Source organism: Melospiza melodia, chromosome 5 (assembly GCF_035770615.1).
Source record: "Melospiza melodia melodia isolate bMelMel2 chromosome 5, bMelMel2.pri, whole genome shotgun sequence".
Classification (NCBI taxonomy): Eukaryota; Metazoa; Chordata; class Aves; order Passeriformes; family Passerellidae; genus Melospiza; species Melospiza melodia.
Genome location: NC_086198.1, coordinates 8,537,993 through 8,559,245, shown reverse-complemented (window position 1 = coordinate 8,559,245; position 21,253 = coordinate 8,537,993). Strand labels below are relative to the sequence as shown.

General features: G+C 36.0%; 1 long non-coding RNA gene across 1 annotated transcript; it reads left to right on the top strand.

The window, feature by feature from the left end:
• The first annotated feature begins 3,192 nt into the window (after positions 1 to 3,192).
• Positions 3,193 to 20,973, top strand: LOC134418969 (uncharacterized). The gene is made up of 3 exons (XR_010027907.1): positions 3,193 to 3,228; positions 17,688 to 17,791; positions 20,868 to 20,973. It is a non-coding gene; the product is annotated as an uncharacterized LOC134418969 (long non-coding RNA).
• Positions 20,974 to 21,253: the final 280 nt, after the last annotated feature.

Here is a 21,253-nt window from a genome sequence, read left to right as displayed (position 1 = left end):
AAATATTTTAGTTTTGAATGTTTAAATAGAGTTTACTGTTTAAACACTTCACTTAGCTGGACAGAATCATGAATAATAGAAATGGGAAAGACCTAATGTGTTAGATTTTTTTTATCTTTTGTTCATACAAATTGACTACTCTTTATGAAAAAAAATATGTTTTGGTAAGGGTTTGTTTGTTTCAAAGGACTAGTATTTCAAATGATGGAATTCAGGTTACTTTCTACGGGCAACACCCACTGTAGGTGCATCAACACTGGATGCATGAGTACTGAATTCCCTCCTTGTGCATCCAGAAATTATGGTTGGTTTCTGTTATTCTGGTACATCCCCAAATTAGGGAGGTTTTCCAGCTTACTAATGATCTGCCAGTGGAGGTGTCTGGTATAGTTTGAGACTTTACTAGGTGATAGTTCAAACACTGCACTAATTACAGAGAAGTATTTAATAAACTCTGTCATCCCACAGTGTTCTCTAGTTCCAAATGAAGTTACTTCATGGAGCTAAGGTTCTGGATTTTCATAAGTGCATTTATTCTGTAATTTCTTTAACTTCAGATGAGGTGCCAGAATATATATTTATAGCTTTCTCCAGATTTGCAAATACAGCTCAGACCCAGTGTTTGGACTCTTGATCAAAAACTCGTTTCTGGAGTGGCTGTTTTTTCCAATGTAGATTACTTATGTAAAAATATCCTAGATCTCACCTGTATCTCACTTCAATTAGAAGTGATTCCTTGTTTCTCCAGAACATTTACATTGTAAACTAAATTAGAAAATTAGTTTTTAAAAGTCTATAATAAAATAATAATAGAAGCAAAATATAATACATATCCTCAGCAAAATAATCTTTTGCTCTCCCATTTTTGATCAAATTCCATACTCTGAAAGTGCCCCAGATAGGTTACATCATAATATTAGTCAGATTAAGTTATGATCTTAGGTCAAAATATGTGACCATCTATTGAAAATATGCAGTGTGTAAACCAGAGTATTTCTATCATTTCTCTTTTCTCATGCATTTTTGGATAGGCACAGGAAGTTTTATTGCTTCAGTATCATAAGTGTGATTTATTTCCTCTTGATATCTGGCAGATTGATTCTCAGCATGGAAATTATTTCCAGGGAAGCTCAAAAAGCCAATTGAACCATTGCTGAGAACCAACAAAGTAAGGAACAGAGTTGCTCTTTTTGGCAGAGCACTATATATTCAGCATTAATAAGGCCTGTGTCACATTGGTCAGCAGCACAAAAGATCAGGTTAGACCACAAAGCAGTCTGAATCAAAAGCCATGTCTTGTCTTGCGGCTGCTCTCTCTCTGTTGAAGCAGTGACAAAAGACAGCGCCCACACTCATGCCTGTGTGGTCCAGAGCCCAGGGCTTCCCTCTCTCTCTCCCTTCCTGCTCCAGACCGCCCTGGCAGCCCTGCAGGTGTGGTTCCACCCGGGCTGGCTGCGGGCACACCGAGGCTCCACTCGGGGAGAGAGTGACTGCCCTGGCAGCTGGAGCCCCCCTGCCCCAGACACCGTCACCTGTGCGGGGGACGGGACAGGTATAAGTCCCATTGTGTCAGGAACCCACCTCATAACAAAGGAACCCACTAGGCCGCGGCAAAATATCCAAATATGGATAACACGGTAACCAGACCAGTGAAGAGATTTTTGCTTTTATTTCCAGCTCATCAGTCTCAAAATACAAAATGGAGACATGACAGCTCACTGATCCACACCAAAAAATGTCTCCTCCAGCAGGGCTGGTACAGAAATACATAAAATCATCTCAGACTAGAATTCAGCCAATCAGACACAGAAAACACGTATTGACAAGCATTCTATCCAATCCCACAAAGCACACGCAATGATAGTTAAAACAAAGACTAATTCATAAGAGACAAAGAACAAAGTTCTATTCATGCAAACCTTCTAAAAATATACATTAAATAACCTTGTTGCCATCCTAAAGCCAATTCTACAGAGGCCTATTGTTATTTGTCACGTATGATCTACTGCCTGGGAAACTTTTCTGCTTGCATGGGAAACTTTTCTGCAATGCTAACAAAACTCCAATCTAAGGCCTACATACTTTTTTTTTAACCATTTCTTAAAAATCCTCTAACCTTATGGATTCCAACAACCTGTGTGTGCACAACACTGCATTTATCTCGCAGAGCTCTGGGATTCAACCAAGCTGCTAATTCTGATGTGCCCTAAAAATTGCTGTTAGTCGAAGCAACTGCCTGACTGTGACTGGCCTTTTTTTATTTTTTTAGGCAAATATTTAAATTGGAATGAAATGGGCTAATGGGATATCTCAATGAGCTTGGTCTCCCTTTTCTTTCAGAGTATACAAGTATTACACATGTCTTAACATATAAAGAATGTAAACAAAATAGATGTTTATATTTCAGAACATTAATGATCACTCTGTATAGTTCTTTTGTTCCATACCTTATCCTCAGAATCAGTTCAAAAGAATTTTAATGTGAAAACTGAATATACTAAATTCTGCAAAGAAAAATACCTAAACATTTTGTAAGCTAATTTACCCTTTTCACAGACCCTGTTACCATAACAACTTGAACTGTCACTATAGTAATATTCTTTTATTATGAAACACAGTATTTTTTGTATGCAAAGTATTTTCATAATCTACATCTGCAAAATTAGCATTATTTAAAACATTTTCTGGAATATATTGCACAGTTTCATAGGACAGTATATGCAAGGAACAATTTTGAAAAACAAAAAAAAAGGTTTGATTTCTATTTAAAAAAAACCAAAAAGCTTCTCCTAAGAAATAAATGAAAATTTACATACTTATATTGTGAGGGCTTTCCTATCTCCGTACAAATATATTTTTCTACTCATTTAATTTGTTGGCTTGTGAAAATCAGAAAATGTAAAGATATTTTTATAAGCTTATTTTTGCTTCTCACATGTTTCTCTTCTCACCTTTATGAGAGTGATAAGTATTACTTAAAAGCTGATAATTTCTTTTTATATATGTAAGAACCTAAGAATCAAAAAAAGTGAGTGTTTAAAAATATCTTCAATTTAAAACAAACCACCACTAAAGTAAAATAGTAAGATATTAATTTAATTGATGCAAATAATAGAATACATAATATTTCATGTATAATTTATAAATACTAACATTTTCCCCTTTCTTATGTAGTTTCTATAGGTTCTGAGAGAAAAGTCTAAATTTTCTGGATCCAAACAATGTACTGTAAGTATATTATATTTTTCTACCAAGTTCTGTTTACTTCTCCCATTGCAGTTTCCTAATTTTTTTCACTTGTGAAATTTTGTGTTGCTTTTTCTGTATGATGAGAGGCTGGCTCCCAGCTCTCACACTAGTTCTCCAAGGGTAGAAGACTATTCTAAAAAGAGTTTTGGCAGATAAAGCAGTTATAAGTTAAGCTCCACAGAGCAAGCTGGTTTTTAAAAAACAAGCAAAAACATTAAAAAAACCACCTGAAACAACAGAAGTCTAGTTTTCAGAGAGATGCTATTTTTAAGCAAGTTATTTTGAATCATTTGTATATAAGCTCCATCAGAATTCTAGTACATGTTAAAAAGAAAATTGGATCAGGAGGTCGATAACGCAAATGAGATATTTTAATTTCATCAGTTCTGATTGTACTTCTGGTTTCTATTGTTAGACTCATGTTTTCCCTACATGTTGTGTCCTGCCTGAGGGCCAGTTATTTTGAAGATGCTGTCCCCAAGGGTGAGGGGAGACCTGCTGTGTTCCCTGTGTTACTGCCCGCCCCTGAAGGGCTACTCAAGCCTTATTAATGGAGCCCCTGGGGCAGATTGGAGTGAAACAGCACTGAATGATCACTGTTTGTAAATATATACACAGGTGGTTTTATCTCAGAGCTATTTGGCTCAGGGCTGGGGGAAGCCCATAGAACGTGGAGTTCCTTGGGTTACTGTAAGTTCAGGTTTTAGGTGGGAATGCCCAGGTGCCTCCCCAAAGGGGGAGTTCTGAGCTGTCCATGGCAGCACTGTGGATCTGTTATAACACCATGATCGTGCACAGTCCTCTGGTGAGGAACTCCAAGATCAAAAGCTTCCCCAGAAGGCAGTGTAATTAAACTGTGTTATAAGATGGAATTTGAGAAAATTTGGTGCTTGAGGCTTGGAATTTTGTAGTTGAACTGCTGCAAAACTCAGCCAAGTCCTGATTCAGATGCCTTCCTTCCTAGTGTTAGGTATAACAACTGCAGAAGCACTGGTAAATTTTCTCTGTGATGTCATGTAGAGACTTCAGGATATCTATGTTCTGGTGTAAAGTGTTTTTAACAAGTGCAGCATTTCAATATTTAAGTTTTCTGGCACTGAATATCTGTTTTAGATGACATTTCCTGCTTCAGTGTGGCCAAAGCTGTATCCTTCATAATGAAGCCACTAAGCTTGTTCATTTATTTCTTGTTCATGCAGCTCCTTTCTTGGATTTTGTGTGGAAGACTGCAATCATTCATCAGACTCTCTTTGTCTGAGCAAATTTCTACTTCTCCTATTATGAATGTATTGACCTATGCATATGTAACAAGGTGAAGAATGTTGGAGGTCATTTCTGAATGCATTTTAATGCCATAATTTCAGAATCTATAAGAGTGTTCATTTTCTAGAAAGAAGGCCTATAAAGTATACAAATTATAAAGGATTTCCAAATTACATTCAGTTATTTTCTGTCCCCACATTTAGCATTTCTTTCATACTGTACAGTCTTTTAAAAAATATTCACACTTTCAGTAACTGCATTGATAAAACACCAAAAGGACTTCCACTACTGTCCTTAGCTATTTTTCATTTTCATCCTAATATAATTATCTCATTTCTCATTGCTGTCTTGTCTGACACTATGTAATAGGTCTTTAGGACAGAGTGGAAGCTTTCAAGTAGGTATGAGACCATTTTTATTCATAGTATTTATCTCTATAAGTGTATATCTACTATATAGACACTGGCAATATTTGTGCATGGCACATTATTATATACATAGAAATTCATAGTGGACATAACGCCTAGTGTCTGTATAGTATCTATTTCTATATAACATCTTAGATAAACTCCTGGAGCAGTACTACAGTAGCAAACTTATGGTCACAACATAGACACTCTGAAGCAGTTACACTGATAGGTCTTACTTTTAATAATGTGAAATTTCATCTTTTGTATGTTGAGGGCAAAAGTTGAACAGTAAGCTACTTGACTACCTTTTCTGATAAGTTCTTGTAAGAGAGGTATTAAGTCTTTAGTTTTAATGTTTGCATTTGGGGGTGTGCTGCATTCAACAATGATTTAGGTAGTGTATATTTTTAAAATATGCACTAACATATTTTTATGCCTTGAAAGGGCCTAGATCATATTCAGTGTTGGTTATTCGTATCCAGAAATATTTCATTTTTGTTGTTGAAGACAATGAGAGAGTTCTTGCAACAACAAAAATTAATTTACCTAATGAATTTTGGGAAAAATCAAGTTACATCGATAAGATCAAACTCAGATACCAGTGTGAAGTCTGTACAGAACTGTTTTTTACCCAATTTTGTCCTGTGCCCAAGTTGCTGGAATACAAAATTGTGCTTACGGTTCTGTAAGGGAAAATTTGTGTGCAGGAGCCAAAAAGCACTGCTGAGTGTAGAAGCCAGGCAGAGGTGCAACTAGCCCTAGTTTGCCACTGTATATTTATTCTGCCCCTGCAGCAATATCAAATGATCAAGGTCATGCAGAAAATCTGAAACCTTGGAGGGGTTCCAGTAGAGGGTCTGCAGAGGATGGTAAGATCTGTAAGTCAGCCTGTGCTCAGGTGGAGCAGTGTGGCTGCTCTGGATAAAACTGGGCATCATTCTTGCCTGGAGCAGGGCTTAGGGCAAATGCTGTGCTGCAACCTGGTTTTTTAACATTCATAACTCCTAAATTTCCATGTTTAGTAAGTAGAGTGAACATTCACAAGAGAAAGTAGATTGGCTTGATTTTTGAGTTTTGTCATCTGCTCATTCCCTTAACAAAGTTTGTGTGGAACAAATCTTCTAGGTTCCCCTATATTCTTCCAACTCTTATTTTGCACAAGGGATGCTGTAGTAATGCTGTGTACAAGTCTGTGCTGTCCTTTGAATCTGAGGTACTAACAATACTAATTAATTAGCTTTCTTTCCAGTCCTACTTCCTCTTCATTTGTAAGCATTCTGTAAGCCCGCCAAAGCAGTCATGCAGTACCTGTCAATCAGGTTGGCTTGTGTTTTCAGGGTCACTTTGGAAATTATTTTTCTTTGTGTTTTGAGCTTCCAGTCTAGGAAGTTCATAACAGAGCTTGTGTCACATTGGTCAGCAACAAAAAAGATCAGGTTAAGACTGTGAAGCAGTCAGTGAATCAAAAGCCATGTCTTGTCTTGCATGTCTTGTCTTAAGTAATTTTTTTGGGTCTAGTTTTGCTTTATTACCATGCCCATTCACCTACTTATAAGCAAGGCTGTATTCACTACATTCTTTACAGCATGAAGGGAAAAATATGCAAATATGTTGAATTTTATAGGTAATCATAGGATTTTTCTACAAATAGAACTAAATGGTTGCACCTAAAATGAGTCCCAAATTTCAGGTTCTAAAAATTATGTTTTATCTTGCAGTGCTAGTGGAACTAGAGACCTAGAGCACAAATTTAGTGCCAGAAAATTCCACTTAGAGTTCCAAATTTAAAAACACAGTGCGTAACTATTCAGACCTTGATATCAGGATCAGTAGTTTGAAGGCAGTAGGTGATTCCACACTGCTCAGGATGACTTACTGCTTGTCCAGGTGGTCTGTGGATGAGAAGAAAATGTCCCATCATATTACAAATACTACAATTGTGATGGTCTTAGAGCACTGGTGTCAAAACCATGTGTCCTAGCTTGAACCAGGAGAGAGTTAATTTTATTTCTAGTAGTTGGTGTGGTACTCTGTTTTGGATTTATTTTTACCTTGTTGCATTAAAATTTTAATGAAGACAGCCTACAATTCATTATCCAAGCTACTGTGAGGGTCATCTTCTCACAGAATTGTTTGGATTGGAAGGGACCTTAGAGATTATTTGTTCCAATGCCCCTAACACTGACAGGGACACCTTCCACTCAGCCAGGTTGCTCAAAGCCCCATCCAACCTGGCCTTCAGCATTTCCAGAGATGGGGCAGCCACTTCTCTGGGCAAGCAGTTCTAGAACTTCACCACCTCACAGTAAAGGATTTCTTCCTATTATCTAATCTAAACCTGCCCTCTGTCAGTTTAAGGCCATTCCTCCTTGTCCTATTACTTCCTGCCAATGTCAAATGTCCCTCTCCAGCTTTCTTCCCCAGGCAGAACAACCACAATTCTCTCAAACTACCTTCATATTGGAGGTATTTCTTCCCTCTTTTCTCCTGTTTTTAAAAATAACATTCTCGAATGCTAGACTAAATTACACTACAATTCTTTTCTGTATTTCCCAATAAAAATTGTAAAAAAATTAGTTAAGTCACTTTAGCTACTCTTTCTTATACCAATATTAACCAGTGCAAAACACAATCAAGTTCATTCCTTTTCACAATTAATTGTATCTCAAAGTCTACATTATGTGGTAATTTATTAACTTACTAACATTTTTTTCTATACAATATCCAGGTTTAGGTAACTTAAAATAACATTTCCTGAATTTAGGAAATTCAATTTCCCATGTAATAGTGCCCATAGGTGGCAAAAGATTATCTGAAACTAAAATGATGGAGAAGAACACTAAATCCTAAATCCTTTATGGCCATATAGAAGAACTTTAGCCATCCAAGTAATGTTTTAAGGGACTAATCTCAAACAGCATGAGCTTGCCATTGCTTTCTGAAGGCAGGGGATATTTGGAAAAAGTGAACAATCTTAAAATGCTTGTTAAGAATCAGAGATAAATTAGATCTCAAGGAATGCCTTAGAGGTGGATCATTGTGAGAAGGAAATAGGATGAAACTTACCTTTTTGATATTGAAATAAAAGGAAGAATTCATAAAAAATATAATATACTTGAACAAATTTGGTCAAATTTAAATAATACTAAATTGGAAAGAGAGGTATAACAGTAAGATTTTGATACAAATAAATGCTCCATTTTTCATTGCTCACATCCTTGATTCCTAATGATTCCTAGCTCTATAAAATAAAATGAGTAAGTAATGGCAGCTCAATTGCATGCTCTTCAGCAGTAGTAGCTGGGTCTTGCTAACAAATGAAGAAGCTTGAAGCCCAAATCATTCCCAAGTTCCCCCTGCAACAGTGATTGTACATTTGCATTACTGTTCATGTTTTCTGTTGAGAGCCAACAACCCATTCAGTGCCTTCTGAAGCACAAGTGTGTTATTTTTAAAAGATTAATGGTTCTGCAGAGTGGTAACATGCATAATTAGGAAGCTTGTATTTCCACATTTAACCTAATCCAATGCCCTTCACTTCAAAGAAATGTAGAATTTGGCATTCTAACTGAGTTCTGTCAAAACAGCAATGTAGTTATAAAAGAAAGTAGAATGAAAGCAAGACTGAAATTAACTTGATCTGGTTAGAGTCAAAGGCACCTTTTCATCAAGTAAGACAGGAGAAATTATGAAGAACATTGATAGAATTGTTAAATCTGGAAAAATTAGGAACAGTATCACATAAGGAAGGCTATGGCTAATGGCAGCATTTATGATAGGTACTTGAAAGGTAATGGAGCCTGCAGAGGTTAGCATGGCAATAAGCTAAAGCTAAGCCATTATATTCAAAATACTATGTAACTGTAACCAGCAGGTAGGTACCCATAAATTCTAAGATTACTGCACAGGATATTTAGAGCTGTCTGAATTACTGTTTCTTGTTTAACCGTAAGAAATAAAAAAAACAAATGCACCAGAGAGCTTCAAATGTAACTATAACTTTTCTTCATATTTGTATTTTCTTTGATTAGTTTGGGAGATGGCTTTTATTTGCCCATTAATGTTTTATTTTTCCCAACTGTGTCTATATCTAAATTGGTCCTGATTATGTCTGAAACCAGGAATTGTAAGGGAATACAAATATGGTGTGTTATGGTATGCAAATGCTTAGCATATTTCATCCAAAATTTATGGTTGAAATATGGATTATAACAACTTGTTATAAAACTTGTGTTAAACTTTTTTCTTTTACTGCTATTCATCCCAGAGACTATTTTAATGATTGAAAAGTAATTCTAAGAGTGTGAAAAATATTTAGTTCAGGTAATAGATTTCAGAGTAGCACATATATGTGAGGAAAAAGAACAGGGAAAGCATCCTCTGCAAAACCAGGATGTAGCAAGTAAAACACAGATATCATGGGAGGTAATGCAAATTTTAGGGACAAGAATTTTGGTTTGATAAACACACAGACAAAATTCTTAGCTTGTTCTAGAAATTCCAAGAGGAACTAAAATCTTTCTGAGTAATAGTTCTTTAATGATGGGTCTTGAGTAAACTGCCAACAAGTGCAAAACAGTGTGTCAAGCACTAATATAAGGATATTGGAAAGATACAAAACAGAAAATTCCTTTTGAAAAAGGTTTTCCTAGTTTTTAGGGGTAAAATAATAATCTTGGAAATATAGATGATTCCTCTCCCCTCTCCTGGTGAGTTGTACTCCTAGGTATGGGCTCCCCATCAGGACAAACTGAAGCCAGTCCAGCAAAGCACATGAAGATGATGAAGGGCTTGCAGCACCTTTCATATGAGGAAATGCTGAGAGAGCTGGGACTGTTCAGCCTGGAGAAAAAAGGCTCAGGCTTATCCATGTGTACAAATAGCTGATGGTGAGATGGGGAGGGAAGCAAAGGCAACAGATGGTATTTACTATTGCTTGTTTTTATGAGTACCTTTAATGGCTGTTGCATGAAAAAATTAGGAGTCTGGGTGAATGTATGCAGCTCAATTTAAATAATTAAATAATTAAAAATATTGTAAAAGTTATATAAGGTTAGACTAGGAAGAAAATATTGATTTGACTAGATTAATGGAAGTGAAAAGAGTTATGGAAATCTCTTCTATGTAACAAAATCTACCATGGTAAAAAATATAAATTTTGCACAACCTCTTCTGCTCCTGAAATAAAATACTGGAGTGGACATAATCTTCATAAATTGAATTCTTTTTGATGTCCACTATCTCTATAGTAAACACTGGTAAGGCATAGGAAGAGGGAAGGAAGAAAGCTGGTGAATAGTAATTATGTTTGCCAAACCTTCATAAAAGGTTTGATAATGGCAATTATGATACAAATATCTACAGCAGTGGAAAAGTTCAATAGACCTCTGATAGTAAATATAATTAGTAAGAATTCCAGAATGGACATTGACTATAATCTGTATCATATGAGGGTTTTCTTTCTTTTTTTTTTTTAACCAACCCTACTTACATTACTACCACATTAATGGTTATCACACTAATTACTCACAGGTCTTGCCTAGTTCTTGACCCAGCCACTCCAATGACTCAATTGCAATGTACTAGAGAGCATGAGGCTGCATTGTATTACTGCTTGTTATGTGATCTTCTTTTTATTTCTCATCCAGATGTACTGCTCAAACAGTAACACTCACACTATTTTTCAGTGTATCGCAGCTTCCACATTGATGTTATTTTCTCGGGACAGCAATTCTTGGATAGCAATTCTTGATTCATGGAAGAGGTTTCCAGCTGAAATGTGCAGTCCTAAGGAGAAACAGTATGTGAATGCTTTCATATTTTCAGCTGCTTGACTTGAGCGCTGCTTTAGACCATTAGACTTTGCTGACAGAAAAGTACAACAGTACCTTTACATCAATTCAAAAGTTTACAGAAAAGAATCAGAGCAAGGCACATAGTATTTCTTTGGCTTGCTTCCTAAGTCAAGCTCTTCCTAAATAGTATGACAATCTCTCAATGCCTTCAGTAAAACAAAAAGCAAGGAAACCTTGCAAGTCCACAGGAACACTTGTAGAATGAGCTAATATTCTTTCTGCTTATCAGTTGATGAGAATGTATGGTAAGGTGACTTGGGGATGTGCTAAAAAACTAAAGGAATAGACTGGAATGATGGTGCAATCTGAAATTCTGATACACAACAGGACTAAAATTAGATAATTTTAATATGTTACTTAGTTACTGTTATACCTTTCAGAATTTGCTTATCAAATAACACAGAAGAGGATTTTTTTTACCATACCCACAGGAAAAACACTTGAATATGACTTGCTAAAATTGACCTTTACTTATACATAGTGACTTTTACATGACAGTATTATGATAAACTGACTCTAGCTTCAGATTTATTACTCAACCCTGACCTTTGGTTATATTAGAATATTGCTTTCAACCAGACTAAATAATAATGTCTCTGTGAATGTAAGGAACTGGCAGATCCGAGATGTCAATTGCCAGCTCAATTTTCCTTTCACCTGGGATTACAGCATGTCACAGTGCTTTATTGATCTGAGAGTCATTAGAGTTCATTGTTATAACTCTTCAGTTTTCCACACAGTGCAACACAGTGCACTGTAAAAGGCATGAACTGGAAGCATGAACTGGAGCATGACCCCAGTCACTGGCCAAAAATTTTGATACAGGTCAAATTTTGGAATGTTTATTTAATCAGAAATAAGTATAGTGATTTTGATTTTTTTTCTTAAATTGGAATATGCAGTCAAAATATCTTTGGAAATATATTCAAAGTGATCCTTCCAAAATGATTAGTGAAGGGTATTGTGCTGGTTTAGGGTCACCCTAGTACAGGTATTTGGAATATACTGGAAAAAAAACCTGTTTGATATTTAAACAGCTTAGTTTTGAAGTTACTGGAATGCTTCAAACAATAACGTTGTTGCAACTACATTGTACTCCTGTTTAGTATGACATAGTGAAAGATTTTGATTTCATAATTTAATGTAATATTGATTTTTATTATAATATAATGGTATTATAATTATTTATATTATGTATCATATTTCAAAGTAACTTCCTTGACAACTTTTTTATTATATGTCAGTGAAGGCGATAGATTTTGATGATATGTTTTGATTTAGTAAAATCAGTATCCATTGTTAAAAACTGTTTAGGTAGTCAGAAAATTTTCAATCTGCTGCAAGCTAGAGTATAACAATGAATAAAAGCACCTTCTTGCAACTTCCACCCATGCTTTAGAAGAATTAATGTAATGGAATGTTGTTCAAGTGGTGCAGCAGCTTGATGTGGCCTTGCTTTTCCGATAGGGACTGAAATCAGTAGGATTCTTTCTTTATGACTATGATTATAATCCCATAGAAAGTTGCATTGTTGAAATAATAATTCATTTATGTAACACATACATGAAGATTAAAGAGACTGACATACTCTTGATGCCAGGATTCTTCTGGGTGCCAAAGCACATCTCTGCTGCATTCAGGCCTCAAACAATTTTCAAGCATAGAACCATAGAACAGTTTATGTTGGAAAGGACCTTGAAGATGATCAAGTTCCAGCCTCGTTGCCATGGGTAGAGACACCTCCTACTATACCAGGTTGCTCAGACTTGCATCTAACCTGTCCTTGAACACTTCCAGGGATGGAGCATCCACTGATAAGGACAGCAGAACAGCACAGTGTTTTACTTACTTGATAAGGGTAGTACAACAAGCAACATTTACTCTTGTCAAGGACAGTAGAACACAACAGCACAGCTTTGGAGAAATAAATAAAGTATGCAACTTAGGCAAACAGAAATTATGCAAAATGTAAGCAGAATACCAGCTCAGCTCTGCAAGGCTGACAAAGCAGGAGTTTGCCAGCCTTGCAGAACAACAATATTGCAATCACTCAAAAGCAGGGGTCAAGGAATAGTCACATAAAAGGACACAGGCCATTGAACACAGACCCCCAAAGAACCACATAAGGACTTCTGACATATGGGGCAGACTGCTGTGGTAAGGGTGTGACCATGTCAAACAAAGGCAAGGAAGTGGGGTAGCTAATGAATGTGTAATCAGTGTGTATGATAAAAACTCTATTCCAACACTTGTCACACTCAAATGGGGGAAGGATCCCCCAAGTGGCCAGCATGCTGTAATAAAGAGCACCTGCTTTCTAATACTGAAAACTGTGTTAGAAAGTTTCTATTCAGCTGATTTTGGTATCCCCACAGTCTCCCTGGGCAACCTGTTCCAGCATCTCACCACCCTCACAGTAAAAAATTTCTTCTGTATATCTGACCTAAGTTTCATGTCTTTCAGTTTGAACTCATTCCTTCTTGTCCCATCAGTACAGTTGCTTGTGAAGAGTCTCTCTCTGGCTTCCTTCAGAGACTGGAAGCTATGAGGCCTCCACCAAACTTTCTTTTCTCCAGGCTGAACAACCCCAACTCTCTCAGCCCATCTTCATAGCAAAGCACTAATCCTCTTATCAACTTCATTGCCTCTCCTGGACTTGCTCCAACTTTTCCACGTCCTGTTTATGTTGGGGACTCCAGAATTGTATGAATGTTCATGAAGCTGTTAGTTGTTGCGTCTTACAACAGCTTGTCATATATTTCTGACCACTCTACTGCTGCATGGATGTCTTCTCTGTCCAAATTATTTTTAAGGTATTTGCATTCATTGAACACGAAACTAAGTGGGTAGGTATCCATTAGATATACATATACATATTTTAACAAGGTTGTTAATGACTTCTAGAAGACATATTGTTGGATTGCTTTACTTGTTCAGTGAAATTTAGTTAACAGTGAAAAAAGAAAGAATGTCTTCATATGTTAGGAGTGCTTTTATGGTTTAATATTTTCTTCAAATGAAATTCATGTTGGTGGGGGTTTTAATATTTTAGGCATTTTTGTGTGATTATTTTAAGTGTACATTTTTCCTTTCATATTTGTGGTGGAAAGAAACATACTTTACAAGCTACCAAAGCAACTTAATAAGAATGGAGGTAAAATAAAAAACATTGGTCCTGTCTTATAAATAGCAATCTCCTTCAAATTCACATTTGTTGAAACCTAATTTTATAATTATTATCGTTGAAACCATACTCAGGTATTGCAAATAATATTTTATACTTTGAAATCTTATGTAAAAAATTCACTGGCAGTCATTGAACCATCAAAAAGAGGTCTCCAGTCATCTATCAGAACTGTTTACAACAGATACAGGATTTTACTAGTTTGATGGCAGCAGCAAGGTTACCTTTAAAATGTTTGTGTTAAAACAAATGTGCTTTCTTGAAAAAAATTCATCATGTGATGCATTGCAAACAGCCATCAGTCAGCAAAATGGTCATGGAAAATATTCCAACAACTGTTGTTCACTTTATTTGACTGATCTGCTAAGGTCAGTATGCCAGAAGCAGTTTGTTATTCCAAGAACTCTAACTTTCCTCTCACTTAAGGAAAAAAAATTAAACAAATCAATTGTCATTCTCAGCTCTTTAGAAGACTCTGCATCTTATTTTACAAAGCAAATACTTTCCCTATTATGATGGAGGAAATAAAAATGCAACTTCTGTCTAGAAATTACTGCTTAGCTTATTTCTATTTTATGCGCATTTCTTCCCCCTGACTGAGAGCGCAGCTTAATTGCTCAATAAAAGTGTAAGGTTTTAAAACAAAAAACCTACTATAAAATTAAATGAGATTTAAAAAATGTATGCTAAACAATGTGTCAGTTCAATTGCACCAGAGCTGGTGGCCTTGAGAACTGAGAATTAGAGGGTCAGATTCATTAAAGCTGTATTATGTCACACGAAGTTGAGGCAGCATTTTGTCCTAACTTTACAGCATATTCAAATTCAGCAAAACACAAAAATTGTGGAACTGATCACTACTGGGGATATGAGGTCTTTATTCACAGATGACCACATCTTCCCAAATGAAAACAAAGTCAGTTTGCAACAGTTTTTTGTTTGGGGATTTTGGGCTCTGTGACATTTTTTTGTGAATTTCATTTATTGGGCAGTGACAAGGTAGACAAACTGAGTTCTTCCTGTGTGCTCTGCTGTTCAAAATTAATGAGCAAATACTGTAATGCCTAGGTTTTAAAGGCCCTGAGAAGGCAATGCTGGAGATGCACCACAGGGGAAGGATTTTTGCCTGTAGCACTCTTAGAGATTCACAGAGTTGTGAATAAAGCCAGTGCCTGACAGTTGGCGGAGATGGCACTCCACAAAAACTCCCATCAGCTATTGCCTTCTCTTCATGAGGCACTTGGTATTTCTGCGCTGGAAGAAATGCTTCAGCTTTTCTAACCTTCAAACCATAACCAGGGCATGTTTTCATACCCATTTCAGCACCCTGTCAAAACAAGAGGGGCTTTTCAGGGCTGTGGCCAAGCAGTGGTCAAAGGGACACGCCCAGGACTGGTGTCTAGACAAAGGCTTCCCCTTGCTCTGCCTGTGGAGGGGATGGACACTCCTGGTTCAGGTGGCACTTTGGTGGCAGGAGGCCATGCCTCCTGGCAGGCTGTCACAGGGAGCAGACCCTCATTGATGAGACAGTTTGAGGTCAAGCAGAAGTTTCCAGTTTTATTTTCATATAAAATCACAAAACTTGGGAGTGATTGCTGTTGTGAGGTTTTTTAGAATTTCTTACAGAAACCAAAAAATATCAGGGGCTTTATAAGGCAATGTGATATTAAATTTTAAATTGTAAATCCTTTCCATAATCCCTGACAGGATTAAAGAATGTTGATTAATGAAATATTATGGATATTTTTACACATATTTGCTATCAGTTTTTTTATATATATTTCATTGTCTGTTAAATCCTTGCATCACTAGAGAGCCTAAAATAGCTTTCTTCTAAAGCTGAAGCCAAATGGACTTCATTATAGTAGAAATGGCATATTTTATTCTACTTTTTTGCTACCTCACAGATTTCTGTCTGCCACTTTGTTCTACAGTCTAGAGAAGAAAGAATTCCATATTAGTAAGTCCAAACTGAGTATCAAGTTCAACTCTCTGGCCCTACCATCATTCTCAGCTAGGGAAACAGGACTTTTTCTTACAGGTTGGACCCCTGAATCTCAGTCATACCTGTTGTCAGAGAACTATAAATATTTACAGGAATATAGTGGCAGAATCTTTCACAGTTCTTACAATCTGTTATTAAAATTCTGTTTTGTGGATATTTCATGAATTTATGGAATTCCTTCTTGATGAATAGTTACATCATAACACACAGCTGAGCAGAAGGTGGCACAAATTTTGAGTCACTGACTGATTTAGGGTGAAGCATTTACCAGTGAGGAACACTTATCTGGACTTCAGTTACTCTGTTTGATGCCTCTGTTCTTCTGAGATTGATTCTGTTTCCAGATGGCCTCTGAATATTTGAAGGGATAAAAATATATGCATAAAGCATGTGGGAAAATTCCTCTTAAAGCAATGGAAAAGGAGGAAAGGATCCCACTTGGAAAAGCTTTGGGTAATGATAACTATTGTTGTTTCTCTCCAACCTTGCTGCAACCTTGTAAAATACCAGTAAGAGTAAGCTGAACTTTCAGTTCATGTTTGCAGTTCCTCTAACATATATTTCAAACCTGAAAGAAAAGAAAGAATATTTTCATTTGTGGTTTTTAGAAATGGTGGTTTTGAACATGGTAAAAGCAATGATCTGGTGTTGCAGTTCCAGAGCAGAGAAGTGCTGCTGATTTGCACGGAGTTCTCAGATTGCCACTGAAAAATTTAATTTTGGATTAATCTGATGCTTTTTCTCCTTCTATGTATTTTGTTTTATGTACAAAAAGGTGAAGACAGTCATTTTTCTGGCTACTTCTAGTACTTCAGAAAAACCTCTAAACATCCTTCTTGCCTTGTTTTAGAATCTGACGCCTTTCATTAAAAAAAAAACAAAAAAAAAAAAAACGAAGTCCTGGTATCCAGACACTGCATATTACAAACATTATGTGCATGTTGAAACTATTATGTCCATTTTTAGGACTATATGCTTTTGATTTTCTACATATATATTTCTTTATCAAACCCTTGCATCACTGAAGAACCTAGAATACCTTCAGATCTGTGTAGGCCAAATATTTTCCTTCTCTGTTTAACAGTCCCTAGTTGGATCAGGAGCTTTTAATAGCTCTTGATAATTGATTATATACAAAGACATAAACTATGTTTGACACTGGGATTGTAGTCACATATTTATTTTTGTTTAATTTTCCATTATTTTTTACATATTTTTGTGAGTCAGATTAGTCAAATATTTATCAGTGTAATAAGATATGATTGTACTATAGGCATCTGAGTAAGAGATGTATGCTTTCCTGCTAAGAACCTTTATTAAGAAATACTCTATGATTCTTTGAATAAATTAATCATTCAGAATTTCAAATGTTCTGTAAATAATATCTGATTAACTCAGTGTATTACCAAAGAATTCTTTCACCCTCTTTGATATTCCCAAGACTTTTGATTTCTTGGCACACCCAGAAAGCTTCACCACAAGTGATCAAGGTTGTGAATGACTTAAAACATTGTGGGAATTACCTTCTATCCTGATAAAATCATATGGTAAGTGATGCACTCATTCATTTTGAATAAACTTTCAATATTTGAAGTTAGTTGGCACTGATTCTTCCTCAATGTCATTTTCTGAAGCAGCCTCAGTACTCAGTCTGAACCACTTTGCCATGCTTTTTGCTGCATAAATTATTAATTTTACTTTGATTTTTTATTTCATTTTAGAAAATATCAATCACCAGTTGGAAGGAACCCTACTGTTCTTCAGTCTGGGGGACTCAGCAGCGAAGAGGCGAAGAAACTTTTTTATTTTGCTCTGCCAAGACTGGGTCAGTTAATGAAGCAAAGTATTGAAGAGCTATCCACCTTCACCCCAGAGCAGAAAGAAACAATCCTTTGTTCTCGGCTGTTGTATTTTATGTAATTAGGATATATTTTTTCAATCCTTCTGGATGCATTCAAGTTGTAAGTGGCTCAGGATGCACACAGTGAATTATTATACTGTTGGCCTATACTGGAAGCTTTATGAGCTGTTCTGCATCCTGATTTGTTAGAGAAAGATGAAACCCCATAAAAGTCAAGCTGAAAGCTACAAAAAACATTACTGCTTTGTTTTTCCTATTTATGAAGCACTGAACTGTAGAGTACTCTAATGATAGCTTGTATTAATTTTAACAAACTTGAAAATCTTGCTGACTAGTCTAACATTTAGGTCCTTTTTCATTCTCTTTCTCACCAACCTTTAGCTTTTTGCTGGAGGCACCACATTTGTTATGTTAGCGTAAGCAGATAATTACAAACAGTTGTAAAATGAAACACCACCACTGGTAAAGCTGAGAGGCTTTTAAAAGTTCCATCCCATTCAGCTACAGAAAAATCAATTTAAATTAAAATATATGGATTGTGAACATAGCAGTTTTATTAAAACAAAATCTTTTTTTTGTTTGTTTTGCTTTTTAAATAGCTTCAGTTCTGTTAGAAAATATAGAAAACGTTCTGTTTCCTAAAACTAGCATTTTCTGGTTCTTGTTTCCTACTTACACCTGAATGGTAGAATTTACCTTCCGAAACTACCTATGGGATTTGGGGGGGAAAACAGTATTCCCTCTTCTCACAGATTGGTTTTTAACTAAAGGTTAAACTGTGTAGCAGTTGAATCTCAGGTGATCCTGAGTTGTCTGTTGGAGGTGAAGCCCTTTTGTAAGCAGGGCCATATTTTGCAAAGGCACAGGGGATGTGCTGTAGTGGGGGTAGGTTAAAATGCCTGGTGTGTTGTAGTGAAGACCTGAAGAAGAGAATACTAAAGAGGGAATAATCAGTGTTAAGAGAATAGCACGGGTACAGCAAGTGCCTCCTCATCAGGTAAGTTTAGGACATGAAAAAAACAACTGTTGGTTCATTTGAAACCTTAACCTGCAGCTGCATCTACTGATGCTGCTTCAAACTTTATTTATGTCTAGGCAGAATATATTTTATATATGTCCTGCAAACATTACAGCTCTTAATGCTTTCTTTGGCCTTTGTTCTGTATCCCATTATCCTGTGTGAAATCCATCTTGGGAGCAGACGTTGGGCACAACATTACATGAGGCTCAATGAAGTTGTTATAGTAAAATTTAATGGGATGTGGACTATGTGCTGGCCCTTTTCCAAGGACGAATTTTACCTTTTTTTGCTTGAATTTCTGATTTCTTCCTTTGTGAAAGCTCTCTATTTCTGTTAAGGTCTCCTTATGCTCCTTAGAAATTAATATGTATTTTAGTTCTTTATTAAAAATGTGACAAGAATACTAGCAACAAGGTAATGTCTTTTCTATTCTTTTATCTTTGTGAGACTACTTGCAGAAAAGCAAAAAGAAGGAAATACCAATTCACTGGCACTTCATAAATATTATTTGTAAATCATATCCTCAAAATCATATTCCTTCTTTGTTTTTTTCCTGTCCCATTTTAAGATCAGCACATGCCCCAGGGGGCCTTGAAAAATTTGGAGATATATTATGACCACTTTTTTTTTATTTCCATGCTACACAAAAGAGTAATCAACATTGTAGCACTGTAGTTCTTTGATGCCCTGACTTTATTATGAATGGAGAATGTATATTGTATGCACCGGTGTTTACTAAGCTTGTCTTCATATGATTCTTGATAAAACTAAGAACAATGTCTTAAATCAGGAAATGAGGATATATTTTATAGTAATCATTTTCTAAACATCAAGTTGTGGAATTCACTTTTGGAGTCTGCCTAGCACTGACCTTTCAATACTTTTGTGTTATAATTTAATAATTTGCTGTCTACTAACTATGGTAGTAATTTTAATGGGGTTTTTTCAGACAATAAGTGTGTATGCAAGTATTTATGCATATTCGGTTCTCTGTAAGCTTAATGGAGGTCACATATTCAAGGAGAGCAGATAGTTCAGAAAAAAAATTCCTACACATATACACGCACACTCAAGAACAAATTATTTATGACACAGTTTTTTCTGATAAAAGCAGAAATCAAGTATATTGAGTGAAAGGGAAAATTTTAGGCTAAAGAAAAAACACTTCAGATGTTGTCCTTGCATTAGGAGGATAAACAGTAACCATATGCAGTTTTACAGGGTTAATAAAATAGCCTAGTGTTAGAACTGTGTAAGCAAATGTGAATTGCAAAATAGGAATAAGGCATATGGCAAAGTGGTTGAATATCTTATTGCAGGAATTGTAAACTAAATTTATTTTAGGTCAGTTATTGATATTCCCCAGAACTCAAACCATAGCTTCAAGAATCCTTCTTCAGCAATATTCTGCATTTGTCTCAAAAATGGTGTACTGTTAATTGTTTAAAAAGGAAAAATTAGGTTTAATTTAAAAAAAGGAAAAAATCCCTTGCATTTTCAAAGTAGTTTTAAGAGGCAAAAACAAATAGAAAGTGCTTTATATCAAGCTAAATAAATGACTGAAAGAAGAGAAGGTTGGTGCTTTCCAACTTCTTTCTTATGTCACAGCTTCAAAATGTGATTAACTGGTTGTTACACTGTGTAATAAATATGCTTCAACTGAAGAAGTGTTCAATTGGCTGTTAACACTTTAAATTAATCAGTGTGTACCTCACAGCCAGCTAGAATTCATTTTTGTGACTGTGAAGTGCCATCTCTGTCATCTTCTACTACAACGTATATACACAGTATTCTCTACAAAACCTTTAAAATAGCTCTAAAGTGATCTCCAGGGACCATACTTGTCATGAGATAATTACTGTCCTGTGCTATATGAAACTCTTGACTGCTCTTCCTCTTCCAGGATATCCCAGGAGAATAATCACTGTATAACAATGTCTTTTCTATTGTGATTTAATATCTTCTTATGCTGATTGACAAAGCAGTCCAAGACGAAATTAATTTATCTTGTTCCTGTAGTTTTGTGGCACAGTTTGAAGCAAAAAGACATTGGGCAATGCTGTTCAGAGGTGTACAAATGTCCTCCTTTCTGAAACCAGGCTTCAGCTACCTACGTTTAAAAAGGTATGCAACATGACATCTGGTAAGCTCGTTTTTCTCAACCACTTTTTGTAAACAGGTTTAAGATCTCCCCAGCTATTTCTTAGCTGCACAAAGCATGGCTGCTGATATGGTTATTAGATCTTTACACACCTGTGTGGTATATAAACACACAGGTGGAGAAGAGGCTGATATTGAGTCCCTGAGCAATTCACAGTTTGGGTCACCACTGCCAGGTGGGGTTGGGTTTGTATAGGGTAACCCAGATCCCCAAAAATGGGAGGAGGTAAATCGGAGGAGCTGTG